The sequence below is a fragment of the Saccopteryx bilineata genome, chromosome 1 (assembly GCF_036850765.1).
Source record: "Saccopteryx bilineata isolate mSacBil1 chromosome 1, mSacBil1_pri_phased_curated, whole genome shotgun sequence".
Classification (NCBI taxonomy): Eukaryota; Metazoa; Chordata; class Mammalia; order Chiroptera; family Emballonuridae; genus Saccopteryx; species Saccopteryx bilineata.
Window position 1 is genome coordinate 172,639,385 of NC_089490.1, and position 14,604 is coordinate 172,653,988.

At 42.0% G+C, this 14,604-nt stretch overlaps 1 protein-coding gene across 2 annotated transcripts in view; it reads right to left on the reverse strand.

Annotated features, from left to right (window-relative positions):
• Positions 1–14,604, reverse strand: part of GASK1B (golgi associated kinase 1B) — a 57,347-nt gene that overhangs the window by 39,960 nt on the left and 2,783 nt on the right. The gene's annotated exons all lie outside the window — the stretch shown is intronic.

Consider the following 14,604-nt stretch of genomic DNA (forward strand, 5'->3'; position numbering starts at 1 on the left):
TAATTTTTTAAAAAACCCACAGCTTCACAAGAGCTACTAGAGAAAACAAGAGCCAGTCAAATGCAAGGCTTTGTTACAGGGAACAAATTCTGTGGGGTTCCATTGCAACTCCCCAACGTCCTGCAGGAAACCTTATGCTGCAGGCGCTAAGTGATAAAGGCCATTGCTGATGCTGACGGCGCTCCGACGGTAGTGTAGCAGGTGTCCAGCTGTTAGTGATCCCTCAGGTACTATCCGCTCTATTTTTCGGCAGCAGGGTTTTGGCAATTAAAGATATTAGACTAAAGGGTAAAGGAAGGTCAGAGCTCTTGATGTAGAGTGGTTGCATGTAAGGGGGTGAGTTAGAGTGAACCCCAGCAGAACAGGAATGCAGGATTTTGCAATAGACTGAAGGAAAAAGGCACTTTGAAGGATTAGGTGAAATTTTACTTCTGGTCAGGTTTTAAATACTGTTAATTCACTTATTAAAAAAGTAAGTATTGCTCTGGCCAGCTTGCCCAGTGGTAGAGTATCGGCCCGGCGTGTGGAAGGCCCGGGTTTGATTTCCAGCCAGGGCACACAGGAGAAGCACCTATCTGCTTCTCCACCCTTCCCCTTCTCCTTCCTCTAAGAAGGGCTCCATGGCCTCCGCCTCAGGTGCTAGAAGGGCCCCAGATCAGCAGAGCATCGCCCCCTGGTGGGCATGCCGGGTGGATCCCGGTCGGGCGCATGCGGGAGTGTGTCACTCTGCCTCCCTGCTTCTCACATCAGAAACATACAACAACAACAACAAAAAAGCATGTATTTATAATTGCCCTCAAACGGTTCTGTTGGTGCCTGTGTTTCAGATAAAAAGAATTCAGCGTGAGGCAAACTAAAATGGAAGCCTTGAGTTTACTAGAAACAAATAAAGCCTCATGCATAATGACGAGCAAATGAAGTGTTTGCACGTGTAATGAGTGTTTTGAAGGGAACCAATGAAGGCTAAAGCCTGACTCAGCGTAAAGCCAAGAAATGAAGAATCGCGTTGCCCCAGAATAGTGATGTGGTGACGCGCTGGTTAATGGGGAGAAAGAACCTTTGCTGGAAGGGAGCTGAGAGTATGGGGTAGAGAAAGCAGACACAACGTTGATATATTCTTGACTCCATCACTAGTCTCCGCAGACTTGGTCCAAGCCCTTCAGCCACCCTGACAGGGCACTGAGTTCTCTTAGGTGGGAAGAGGACCTTCCAAATCTGTCTGGCGGGGCTGTGTGACACTCCAGTGAAATTCTGAAAATGCAGCTCTGTCAAATATTAAAAAGAGCCAAACGTATGTTCAGATTCTATGACTTAAAAAGGGAGTCGGTGGCAAAGAAGCAGAATCCCACGAATTTTACACATACAGATTCTGAACCTCCAGCTAAGTTCTGGATATAGGACATACATTTCTGGGTGATTTAAAATACCTTTGTTCAAACAACAATAAAAATAACCATAGTTGCTTATCTAATTGTTTTTCCGTTCAGAACTTGTTTTCTCTAGATTGGACTGAGTTAAAATAATCTCCACACTTCCTCAAGCGCTAGCTAAGTGTCAAGCTGAGGGAGCAGGCAAGGAGGGTGTCTTGTGACTTCCTCCACCACAAACTACTTGACCAATCTAAATCATCAGTTATAATTTTAAAACAGTGTCCTTTGTTCTGAACCGTTGACTAATGACAGAAACTTCTGCTTTCTAGGTCTGCCCTGGACTTCCGCTATATAAATGGAAACTCCCAGATGCTTCCTGTCTCGATATTCCATTTAATAAGACAGGAATCAAACTTGACTTCAGAGGGTGGTGATAATATGGTCATCGTGCCAGGCTCCACAAACACTCACGCTTCGCAGACGAAGTCTAGGTCACATCAGGGTGAGCCAGCCCAGGAGAATTCAGTGTTTACTGAAGTAGATGAAGGAACCACGAATTCCTGACCAGAGTGACCTTTGTACAGTGCAAAGCTCATCACTATTCTTCTTTAAAAACCCTTCAATAATTCCCCATTATCAGCAAGATACTGACATCAAACCCACCCACTCTCCACAACTTTATCTTACCTCTCCCTCGCCCACAACCCTCATCTCCTTTTTACAGAACTAGTTGCAGTTTCCTAAGTACATTCTGCCTTCACAAGTTTTTTACACATCTATTTTCCAGCCTTTCTACGCCTACCCATCTCACTCCACCCACAATGACTTTTAAGAACCAATTCTGACATTACCTCTTGCAGCAGTTTTTACAGTCCCCCCACCCCCTTCTACACACACACACACACACACACACACACACACACAGCTAAATTCTTCCCCTCTGTGCCTCCTGAAGGGCCTCCTAAAAATATCTCCAGAGGTCCTTATCATACCCTTGTGGCATGGGCTGCTTAGCTATTGCCTATCCTTCAAGCTGACAGCTCTGTGAAAACAGGGACCAGTTTTTGAATCACATTTGCATCTCCAACTTCTGACGTAATGTCTAAACTGAAGGAAGCAAGCAAATCTTAATTAATGAATGAATGAAATTTTCAGAACATCCCAATTTTCATCTGTAGCCCTTCAATTCTAAGGAACAGGCAATGAGTCATGAATAAAAGTTTGCTTTTGGTGACAGTCTCATAAGCAGTAACTTCACTGTCCCGATTCTAAATGAATTGAGAAGGATTAGAGAGAAATTTGAGAAATAGATGTGTGGATATGCAGAGATCTCCACGCCCTCACTGTACCCAACTTGTGCTCAACAACCCATACTTTGATGTCTCCATTATTCTATGATATACTGGAATGATGAAAACAGGGGTGGTGGAAACACTACTGCCTCCAACCTCCTGACCCCAAATCACTGTCATGAGAAGGGAAACAGTGAAGGCATCATGGCTACATTCAAAAATAAGACCAAAATGCGGTGAGGTAAGCAGGTGACAATCTGGATGGAGGATGAACGGGGAAAGCCCCAGGCCACAGCCACTGGAGGCCAACACGCAGTGTGATGGGCTAATGGCAGACAGTCCACACAGTGATGAGGAATGGGGTCTGGAGTCCTCCCGACCCACATCCACATCCCAGCTCAACTACACACCGCTGTGGGCCTTTCGAGGACACTTGTTACTCTCTAGCCTCGTTTTCCCCACAGAAAAGTCTGTCCAAGAATATCTGAGGTATGGGGCTATTGTAAAATTTAGCACAGTAATGAAATGCCTGGCACTCCACAAATGAGACACTAGCATTATCCACTGTCAAATCCAAGCACTTTCTTTAAATGACAGTTTTAGGTGCCTGTTTACTTAGTTCAGGTAAACATCAGTCTAGAATCCTAGATAAACAAACTAAGAAAACACATCACAAAGAGCCGAGTCTGCTTAAAAATGAGAAAAATGAAAGGTCACATTTACTGAGTGATACTATGTGTTAGGCATTATTATAAATATTTTATACCTATCAACTCAATTTTTATAACCCCTCCGTGAGATAAGCACTATTATCATCATCACTACTTTTACTACCATCATCCTTACTACACTAATGAAGAAATGAGGTACAAAGAGACTAAGTTAATTGTCCTCAGTCACACAGCTGGTAGGACCAGGATTCAAACTCAAAGAGTCTAGATTGCCTGTTGTTATGGGCGGAATTCTGTCCTCCTCAAAATCCACATGTTGAAGCTTAAACCCACAGTACCTTAGAACATAACTGTACTTGGAGATAAGTCCTTTAAAGAGTACAGTTATTAAGTTAAAATGAAGCCATTATGGTGGGCCCTAATTCAATCTGTTGTCCTTATAAGAAGCAATTAGAACACAGAGACACAGAGGAAAGGCCATGTGAGGGCCCAGCGACAAGGTGGCCATCTGCAAGCCAAGGAGAAAGGCCTCAGAAGAAATTAAACATACCAACACTTGGATCTTAAACTCGTAGCCTCCAAAATTGTGAAAAAATAAATTTCTGTTGTGTAAGTTACGCAGTCTGTGGTATTCATGAGCAAACTAATACACCCGTCCATGTTCTTAACTGCAAAGCTGTTTGAATGAAAGACTACAGCTTCTTCCCCATGCAGAGCAGTGCCTCACGCACGGAAAGTAAATGCTATCAATTACAACTGCGTTCGACTAAAATGCCAATGTTTTCCCATTAACGGAGGGAAGTGGGTGGGTCTCGAGGTGGGGGCCACTGTCTAGTCCTTCTGCACCTGTGCTGTCCTTAGGGACAGAGGCACCAATAGATTCAGTTCTAGCCTTGAGACCAGTCTGGTGTTGGGTGAACCCTGAAATCAGCAGCAATGAGGAGATTCTCTCCAGGCCACTGAACTCTCACATGGCCCACGTGTCACCTCCACAGGGGCAAGGATTCTTGATTATTTTTCTCACTAAAACAGTGGCTGGCACAGAGCAGGTGCTCAATAAACATTTCTTAACAGAAGAAGAGATAGAGGTGACAGTGCAGAAGGGAAAAGCGTGTAGCTGAGGTCCATGCATCTTTTATGCTGGGTGTCCCGTTTCAGCTATTTATTACTGTGCCTTCTCTGCCAGCCATATGTGAGAGCAGGGACATGCTGCAGAGGCACGCAGAGAAGGTACCCGGCCGCCTGCTCTGTCTAGGAAGATAGGTAGTGCGCCAACAAGCAGACACAAGAGCAGAGCTGCTTGGAGCAGATGCTCAGAAAACTTTTGTTTGCTGGTGAATGAAAGTACATATTAAGCTGGCCAGCTCTGTTTGATTGTGAAAGAAATACCCTTAAGGCTCTTCTGATTAAAGAACACAATGTGCTTTCAATCAGATTTTTAAGAAATAAAACACTAGGGGGAGGGAGGACGCAATCAGGTCAACACTAGAATCTATGTAAACAAAATAAATTAAATAAAAAGAAATAAATAAAAAGAAATAAAACACTATTCTTGCGCTCGTGAGTAAATATTGTAAGAAAGTTTGTACATATGTCCAAGGTTTCCAGAATATTTAAGTCAGTATGTTTCTAAGTCGTGAGGGCATCTGGGTTACTTTCATAACTGCCTATAAAACGCCTCTGTCCTTACCTGGGAGCCGGAAACAACATGAAATGCACAGATGCCATCCCTCCACCCTGGAAACTGCACCATCACCAGCAACTTACAGTGCTGTGCACACGGACTCTAAAAGAGAGTGGGAAATGTGCAATGTATTTCTCCTGCTTTATAATAATAAAAGGAAGAAATACAAGTTGGAAAATGGTGAGTGACTCAGGACCTACAATGAATTTAAATGGAGGCTAGTGGGATGGCTGCAGTTTGTCACCTACACAGCCTTGACATACAGAATTCCTGGAGCTAGGCTGCCTTAATTCAGCATGACAGCTCTGTGGTAATAAAGCTGCATCCTAAAAATAAAGCCTACATAATGCATCTTCCATGCTGGGCATGAGAAATAGTACAATGCTTAAATGCTACCAGAATGATGTCCCCTGGGATCCATTCACATTACGATGTGGACTGCTAGGGACAGCTTTGACAAAACTGCTAAATTGAAGATCACAGAGGGGAGCTGGGTTTTCTTGTGCTCTTGACTCTTACACAGACACAGTCCACTTTGTCTTGTCTTAGACAAACATTTTAAAATATTTTGTTAAAATAATTATCTAAATGTCTCAGCACCACACAATCTCTGGTGACCTTTGTAATGATTTACAACTTTCGCGAGACTAGTTTGGCAGAAAACATGCTAATATGTTCAGTTACATTTGCATGCTTGTGATTGTTTTTGTTGAAACAAGAAAATCTGGTAATCATTGGTTTGCATTAAAAACTAAAAACGAAACCTTGTAGCAATGTTCAGAGTAGTATGTCAATACTTCCCTTGACTAAAAAATATTACCATTGTTAATGGTAAAAGGAAGTTAAACAGAAATGTTGGCATGGTGGTAAATCAGAAATCACCATGCTCAACTTTGCGTGTCACTATCCCATAATTATGTCAAGTTATATTTGAGAGGTAGTGTGGGTAAAGTAAAACAACATAAGGAGGGTTTTGTATCATACAGAATTGGGTACAAATTCCAGTTCCACTACTTACTAGCTGTGTGTTGTTGGGCAAATTTCATAACTTCTCTGAGCCTCAGGATTGCCATATTTAAAGTATGGCTACATCTGCAGTGTAGGAGTATTAAGTGATTTAATAGAGAAAAGACAATCAAAATGTAGTATAGCCACTAAAGTCTATATAAATTCACAATTGAAGATTTTTATCATTGCAAATATAGATCATTTTTTAAAAAGTCCTTTGATGCTACATTTTAAATCATTTTTGCATTTCCTGCAAAAACATTTATAGGGTGAGACTCTGTTCCAACGATAATTGCAGGATTTTGTTTGTAGTATGGTATCCTGTAGGCACTCCTATGTAATTACAACCTTGCCCTCCCCCAACCAAGTGCAGCCTTGTCATTTTCTGGGTTATCTCTGGGATAATTAACACCTGTCAGAAAACAGTATGGTATACAATACAAAGCCAGTAAGTGCACTAATTTCACATATATTCAAGGAGAATCACCTAGAATTCATTGCGTTATACAATCAAGAACCTGTTTCAGACTAACCTGAGCTCATGGCTTTTGTGTTGATTGGATGACCCAGATCAGTTTTACTAATTTAAAAGAAAAATGAACTTTATAATTGGGACATTTTTGTCTTTGGACTGAATCAACAGAAAGCTTTATCTGAGAGGCCGGGGGCAGGGAGATGTTCCAATCATAGTATTTGATCCCCTTACATCTCCCTTTTCGTCTCGTGTACTCTTTTAACATCCAGCAATTTATATGACTTTGAGTAAGGCATTTAGTACTTTGGGCCTTTAGATCCACATCCACAAAAATGTCTCTCAGAGTGTACCTACCTCGTAGCATTTTTATGAGAAAATGAATGCACAGTACTTAAAACAGTGCCTGGTACATAGTAATATCAATATTATTCTTCCTATGGTTAAGACTGTTGTCTTGTTGAGGAAAAAAGAAAGAAAAAGGTTATCATAGCCTCTGTGTGCCAAGGATTAAATCATCTCTTTCTAGTTATATTAAAAAACTAGCTAAACTTGCTATACTAATAAACTGTGGTGTCGGAGAAAGAAGACATACCATAAGACCCCTTAAAGAATTTGTTGAGGGAAGAAGGTTGATAAAAAGTAGAAAGACTTGGAAGTTACAGACTAAACAACTAACCCACCATATGACCCATGAGCTGCCTTCATATTACTCTTCTGTCATCTCAAAATTGAGATAACAAACTCTACTGCATAGATTTCTTGGAAAGGTGAACTGAGATAAGCCAAATATCTATATTTAACTAACAACACAGACTAGCTACGTTCTTGGTACGAGGCATGAATTTACTTCCACAACATTAATCAAAAGTCAGAGAACAGAAATAACATTTAGATAAGATAACTTACAGGATTTTCTGGCTACCCACTTTCCCAGATATTAAAAAATTTACTCCTAACCAAGACAGAGCATCAGAGAAATATATATCAGAACTAAATCTTATTGTTTGAAAACATGTTATCAAATTACACTACAGTGTGAGGCCAGCAGACCATAATGAGGCTCCTTACAAAAAAAAGCTCTATAAACCTTATTATTTACATTATACAGAATTTGCCAAAAACAGCTTCATTACCTCTACAATAAGCTCTAAACAAAATTCTCCAGGAGAAATCCTAGCCTGGATTTAGGACTAAAATCAGTAGCACTTGTCCTAACTATTGGAAGCTGAAAGCAAGTACAGATTTGCGGTTTAGAGTCAGTGAAACAAGCCAAGAAGGCATTCCTGCATTACTCGAAAATATTTATTGAACAACTACTATGTGCCAGACTCTCCAGTAAGATCTCTAAATGCAACAATAAACAAGACAGGAAATGTCTCTGCCTTCACAAACCTAGAGACTAGTGGGAAGAAACAGATTATTAAACAAGAATTATAATACAAAGTAATGATACAGAAGAGCCAGAAATAAGTGCTGAGTAACCAGATAAGAGCTATCACCTCCTTAGGTGGAAAGGGAGGTGAAAATAAAGCAAAGCTTGCTTGGACAAAAAAGAATAGGAAGACCCTAAATGGAAAAGATACACTTCTGTAGAAATCAGGAGAAAAACGTCAGGAAAGACTAGAAATAGGTGGATGGAGAAAGATAACAAGAACCTAAAATTGTTTGTATATCTCCTCCCATCACCAGAAATGATCTATTTACATACTTTACATCAGCATAATAGTCTACCTAGGTAGAACTACAGCAATGCCTCGGTTTTCATTGACTTCAGTTATCATTGGTTTTAGTTTTCATCGACTTTTTCCGCGAAAAATTTGTCTCAGTTTTCATCAGTTGCCTCGCATTTTGTCGGCCTGCCCACGTGACCTCATTGCTAATTTTTCGAAAACAAAGGGTGACCCACACGTTCTCCTGCTCGGTGTGGCATTGTTTCTCATTGTGTGAGGATCACTCGGTGCATCTAGCCAAACAATTCCACTGTTTTCCTGTGTTTTTGAGCTTTTTTTTATTGATTGTGAGTGCTAATATTACAATTACATGTAAGTGATTACTTAGTATACAGTATTCGGTGAAACGTGTTTATTTTGTGTTTTTCAGTTTCAAAATGTATGTAACGCACATAAGATAAAATCACATGTGCTCAAATCTCATTGTCCCTGTTCAGTATTTATCTTACTGATGTTAACCCTTTCCTTTTAACTTCATCATGGGACCAAAGAAAGTTTCCAGAGCCAGCAGCCCTTCGAAGAAGGAACACCATCTAGTTAAAGAAGAAAATCATTGAAAAATATGAGAGCGGCTTCAAGATTGCTGAAATCGGCCACATGTACAGGAAGTTGCCATCCACGATAAGTTCCATTGTGATGAAAAAGGGAGCAATAAAGAACGCTAATGTAGTGAAAGGCGTGAATGTGCTAACGAAAAAGAGATCACAAACAATTGAAGATGTCAAACAGTTATTACTAATTTGGATCAATCAAAAATAGTTAGATGAAGGCCCTGGCCAGTTGGCTTAGTGGTAGAGCATTGGCCTGGCGTGTGGAAATCCCAGGTTCAATTCCTGGTCAGGGCACACAGGAAAAACGCCCATCTGCTTGTCCATCATTCCCCTTCTCCTTCTTCTCTGTCTCTCTCTTCCCCTCCCACAGCCAAGGCTCCATTGGAGCAAAGTTGGCCCAGGCACTGAGGATGGCTCCATGGCCTCTGCCTCAGATGCTAGAATGGCTCCAGCCACAATGGAGCAATGCCCCAAATGAGCAGAGCATCACCCCCTGGTGGGCATGCCAGGTAGATCCCAGTCAGGCACATGTGGGAGTCTGTCTGACTGCCTCCCCTTCTAACTTTGAAAAAATACAAAACAAACAAAAAAACCCAACAATTTGATGGCAATTCTGTTTCAGAGACTATCATATGTGAAAAGGCCAGACTGTTGTGAGCCAATCTTACTAAGAAAATACTTGGGACGAGTGCTAGAATAATTTAGTGATTTTAAGGCCAGCAGAGGCTGGTACAAAAAATTCAAGAGGCACACTGGCATACACAGTGTTACTAGACACGGTGAAGGTGCAAGTTCAGACAAGTCTGGGGCTGAAAAATTTGTGTCCGAATTCAGATTATGTACAGGCTGAAGGATTCATTCTCCAACAAGTCTTCAACTGTGATGAAACTGGCCTCTTTTTGAAGAAAGTCATTACACAGGAGGAAAAGGCACTGCCAGGACATAAGCCTATGAAAGATAGGCTAACTCTTTTGTTGTGTGGTAATGCTAGTGTGTGGACAAGACCTGCCAGGCGGGGATGAGGATGACGGAGACGCAAAGACTCGACTCTGGGGACCAGGTTTAGTGACGCAGATCCACTTTATTCAGGAAGTAAGCTAGCTTATATACACAGGTTCAGCCTATAGGGTGTTACAGCATATTCTTCAAAGCCAATGGCTAAAAAGATCAGGAAGCTGCGTAGTTGGCACTGAGTCACTTCCTTATAGTGGGCGAGCTCCCTTCCTGGGTGTGCCCAGGAGGGTTCTGGGAGCTGGAGTATTCTCACAGCATTGCATCAGCCACAGCTGCTAGGAATGTGCTCTGCGCTCCACCCACATTTCCCCCTTCTCTTTTAATTAGGGCCAATTGGACTTGATTAATGACAGCTTGCTGCTGTTGTCTCTACGGGCAGGATAATGCCAGGGTGGGGAAAAGCAGCCCAGACTTGGGGGTCCACCTGCATCTGGGAGTTAGCAGTTACTAGAGCACACATAAGCAGGAACAGAGTACCAGGGCCTCGGAGCCCGTCAGGGACAATTCTCTGGGCCTGAGTATCCAAGTCCCAGAAGGGCACATCCTCAATCCAGGGATTGAGACCAAAGAGAATCTCCCAGTAAGTACAGAGATCCTCTTCACAAACTTCAACTTGCCTACTCTGCAATAGGGCATGCAGGGCTCGAGCCTGTGGGGCTCGAGAATGGGGGAGAAGGTTTCCCATTGCAGAGGGTCACTCACTCGTCCCTTGGATACTGGTTAGGTCCCTGTTCGAGGCTCCAGTATGTGGACAAGGCCCACCATGGGTGAAGATGATGGAGACACAGAGACTCAACTCTAGGGACCAGGTTCAGTGACACAGATCCACTTTATTCAGGAAATAAGCTAGCTTATATACACAGGTTCAGCCTATAGGGTGTTACAGCATGTTCTTCAAAGCCAATGGTTAAAAAGATCAGGGAGCTGTGTGGTTGGCACTGAGTCACTTTCTTATAGCGGGCGAGCTCCCTTCCTGGGTGTGCACAGGAGGGTTCCGGGAGCTGAAGTATTCTCAAAGCATTGCATCAGCCATAGCTGTTAAGAATGTGCTCTGCGCTCCACTCACACTAGTGGTGATTGAAAAATGAAGCCCTTACTGGTGTACCATTCAGAACCTCCTCGAGTGTTCAGCAGAAACAATGTGATTAAAAGTAAATCGTGTGTGATGTGGAGGGCAAACAAGAAAGCATGGGTCACGAGGCCAATTTTCAGAGTGGATGAATGAAGTGTTTGGCCCAAGTGTGAAAAAATACCTCCAGGTTAATCAGTTGCCCCTTAAGTGCCTCCTGGTAATGGACAGTGCTCCCGCACAACCTCCAGGTTTGGAAGACACATTGTTGGAGGTGTTCAGTTTTATCACAGTGAAGTTCTGACCCCCTAATACCACACCACTCATCCAGCCCATGGACCAGAATGTCATTTCAAATTCCAAGAAACTGTACACCAAAGCAATGTTTCAAAGGTGCTTTGAGGTGACATCAGATACAGAACTGTCCTTAAGAGAGTTCTGGAAAAAACATTTCAACAATCTCAACTGCATTAGCCTCATAGATAAGGCTGGGCAGGGAGTTCATCCACGATGATGAACTCTGTCTGGAAGAAATTGTGGCCAGGATGTGTGCATGAGAGAGATTTTGAAGGGGTTGAGCCTTCCCTGATGACCCTACACATGTGGTGTAGTCAGTTGTTGATCTGGGGAAGTCCATGGGTCTGGAGGTGAGGGGTGAGGATATGGAAGAACTGGTGGGATGACCACAGTGAAGAACTCACCACTGAAGAGCTGCAAGACCTGCACCTAGAAGAGCAGCAGACAGCAGAGGAAGAAGCTGCTTCAGATGAGGAGGAAGAGTCAGGGGAGAGTGTGCCTTCCTCAGAGATTCAGGACATCTTCTCCATGTGGAGTAAGGGACCGTACAGGAGTTAGTGGAGAAAAATCACCCAGACAAAGCTGTCACAGGCCGTGTCTGCAACTTGTTTAATGATAGTGTCTTGCCCCATTTTGGGAAAATCTTACGAGGTGGCAGAAACAGACCATTTTGGACAGCTTTCTTGTGCAACATGGGTCCATTGACTCTGAAGCTGGTCCTAGTGCCAAAAGACCAAAAAGGGAAGTGACCCCAGATAGTGCCTTGATACCTAAGGGCCTTATGAAGGGGGATTCCCCTTCCAAAACATAATATCTGCACCTCTCTCTACCCTCCGAGCCATCTTCCATACACCAAGAAGAGTCTTCGAAAGGAAAATGCCATGTTAAATGTTTATTCTTTACATTAGTCTTTTACATTCATTTTATATTAATTTCTTATTGTTTTTAGTATTAAACACTACAATTATTCTCTATAAAATGTGTTTTTGATATGTATTTAGGAGTGTCTAGAATGAATTAATTGGATTTACATTGATTTATATGGAAATCATTGCCTCGGTTTTCGTCGGTTTTGGATTTCACCAACTGTTTTCAGACAGATTATTGACGAATACTGAGGTATCACTGTATATTGTGTGGAGTACTCATAAGTATATTTAAATCATTTCATAGACTCTTGAAGAAATTGATTTTATCAATAAAACTAAATAACTAACTCAGAGAAGGTAACAAAGAAAGAACAAAGAAAAATCTGATACTGTTTGAGATCTAATCTCAGATATTTAATTCATCACATTGAGAGTCATCTCAATATATCCTTGTTTGTTTCTTTCCATCATCACTTACTTCTGAAAGGAGGGAGGATCAGGCTAGACTGGGATTATAAACACTTCCTTGAAGTGTGATCAGAAGGTAGCGCAGTAGATAAAGCATCGGCCTGGGATGCTGAGGACCCAGGTTTGAAACCCTGAGGTCATTGGCTTGAGCATGGGCTCATAGACATGACCCAATGGTTACTGGCTTCTTCATTCCTAAAGATGCTGGATATTCCGAGTAGAGAATTAAAGATATAAGAATCCCGATAAAGATTTAAATAATCTGTCAGGAGACCTGGATTTTAGTCCTAGTTCATCATATAAAGAAATGACATGTGAAGCTTGAAGGCTAAGTGAGTAACTCGATAACTTAGTACTTCGTGTGCTTAGTGCAGTGACAGAAATAGCCAATATCTAGTGAAGATTTCCTGTGTGACAAGCATAGGTTCCATGCGCTTTCCATGTATTAACTAACAATAACTTCAAGAGGTAGGTATTATTGTTACTTTCAGCTAAGGAAACTGAGGTAGACAGAGATACTGTGACATTTGCAGGTCACAAGGCTGGTAAATTCAAACACAGTCCAGCTCCAGAGCCCAAGCTCCTACCCACTACTGTATTCTCCCAACTTGCATCCAACGACCATCTCAGGGAAGCTCAAAGGACGTACTAGGATATAGTCCAGCATTCACCTTCTTGGGATCCTATGAGGACATAAAAATGAAGGGCAATATAACAGAACAAGGGTGACCCTATGCCCTGCTTTGCCCAGGACAGCCTTGGGGTATGCCTGCTGTCTCAGTGCCCACCTAAATCTCCCCTTCCTCCAGGGTGTTCCAGTTTGAGTAATAACAAATATAGTCACCCAAACGAGTGGTTAAGAGCTTATGTTCTAAAGTTTGCTGATCCTACACTCCAAATCTATCTTAGCCATTAACATTAGCTGTAGGAGTCAATTACTTTGCCTAAATAAACCTCAATTTTCACATCTACTGAATGAAAATAATAGCAGTGCCCAACTCACAGCATTGTTGTGAGAACCATCAGAGTCAATGCATGTATGAAATACATGAATCAGTATAATGCAGACCAAACGGTGAACCGCCTCAAAAAATTAGCTTCTATCAGCATTTGATTAAAAGTTTGAAAGGCTAACTCACGTTGGCATAATCATGGTAGACTACTTTGTGAACCTGTGACATTAAAATATACCTTTGAATCTGAGGCACTTGGACACGAAGCAGGATCAGTAAGGAATGCCAAATCTTTCTCAGTAAATCACTGGTTCTTCAGGAAGCACCAATTCTAAAATTAAATTAGAATCCCAGCACCAATTCTAAAATTAAATTAGAATCCCAAAGCCACTGGAAATCCAGTTTAGTTCTTAGCCACTCCCAAGAGTTTTAATCCATCCCAGCCCAGACTCCATGGGAATCTCACTAAAATACTAAATTTCATGGTGACAAGGAATAAGGGAATATCCTCTGAGTTCATAATCTCCTTAGAGTCCTTTTTTAGCCCCTGGGGAAATCCTGGATAACCAGTGGCAATTTCTGGGATTCTTCTGCTTTTAAACACAAGCTACTGACCCCCCGTACTTTGTATTCAAATCCTAGAAGAGCCTCCAGACTCAGAGAATATCCTTTATATGGCAAGAGCACGGCCACAGCCCAGCCTCTTTGCCTGCAACGGAAGTGACTGGCTACATACTCACAGCCTGCCAAAACCTTTGTCACCTGAGAGATTCTTGGAAATCAGGCTCAATAAACCACTGTCACAGACTTGAACAACCTATATGGCTAGTTAGGATATATGGTGAGCAAATCACCTATTTTGTTTCGTTTTTTTAGTTCAACAAAGAGGAGTTAAATACATTGTGAAAAATCAAGGGGTTGAATCTAACATGGCCTGGCTCTGAGCTTCTTCAAAGCATTCTAGCTGTGAAAGAAAGATAACCCATTTCCCCCTTACTTTTAAAAACAAACAAACAAAATTTCACTTCTATAGTAATCTATCTAATAATATGCCTGTCAGCAAGATCCCTGCCTCCATCCTGGCTTCCTCTCTTCATCATGCAAATTGCCACTGGCTTTAATTAGATTTAATAAGCCACTGGGAGGTGCAGTA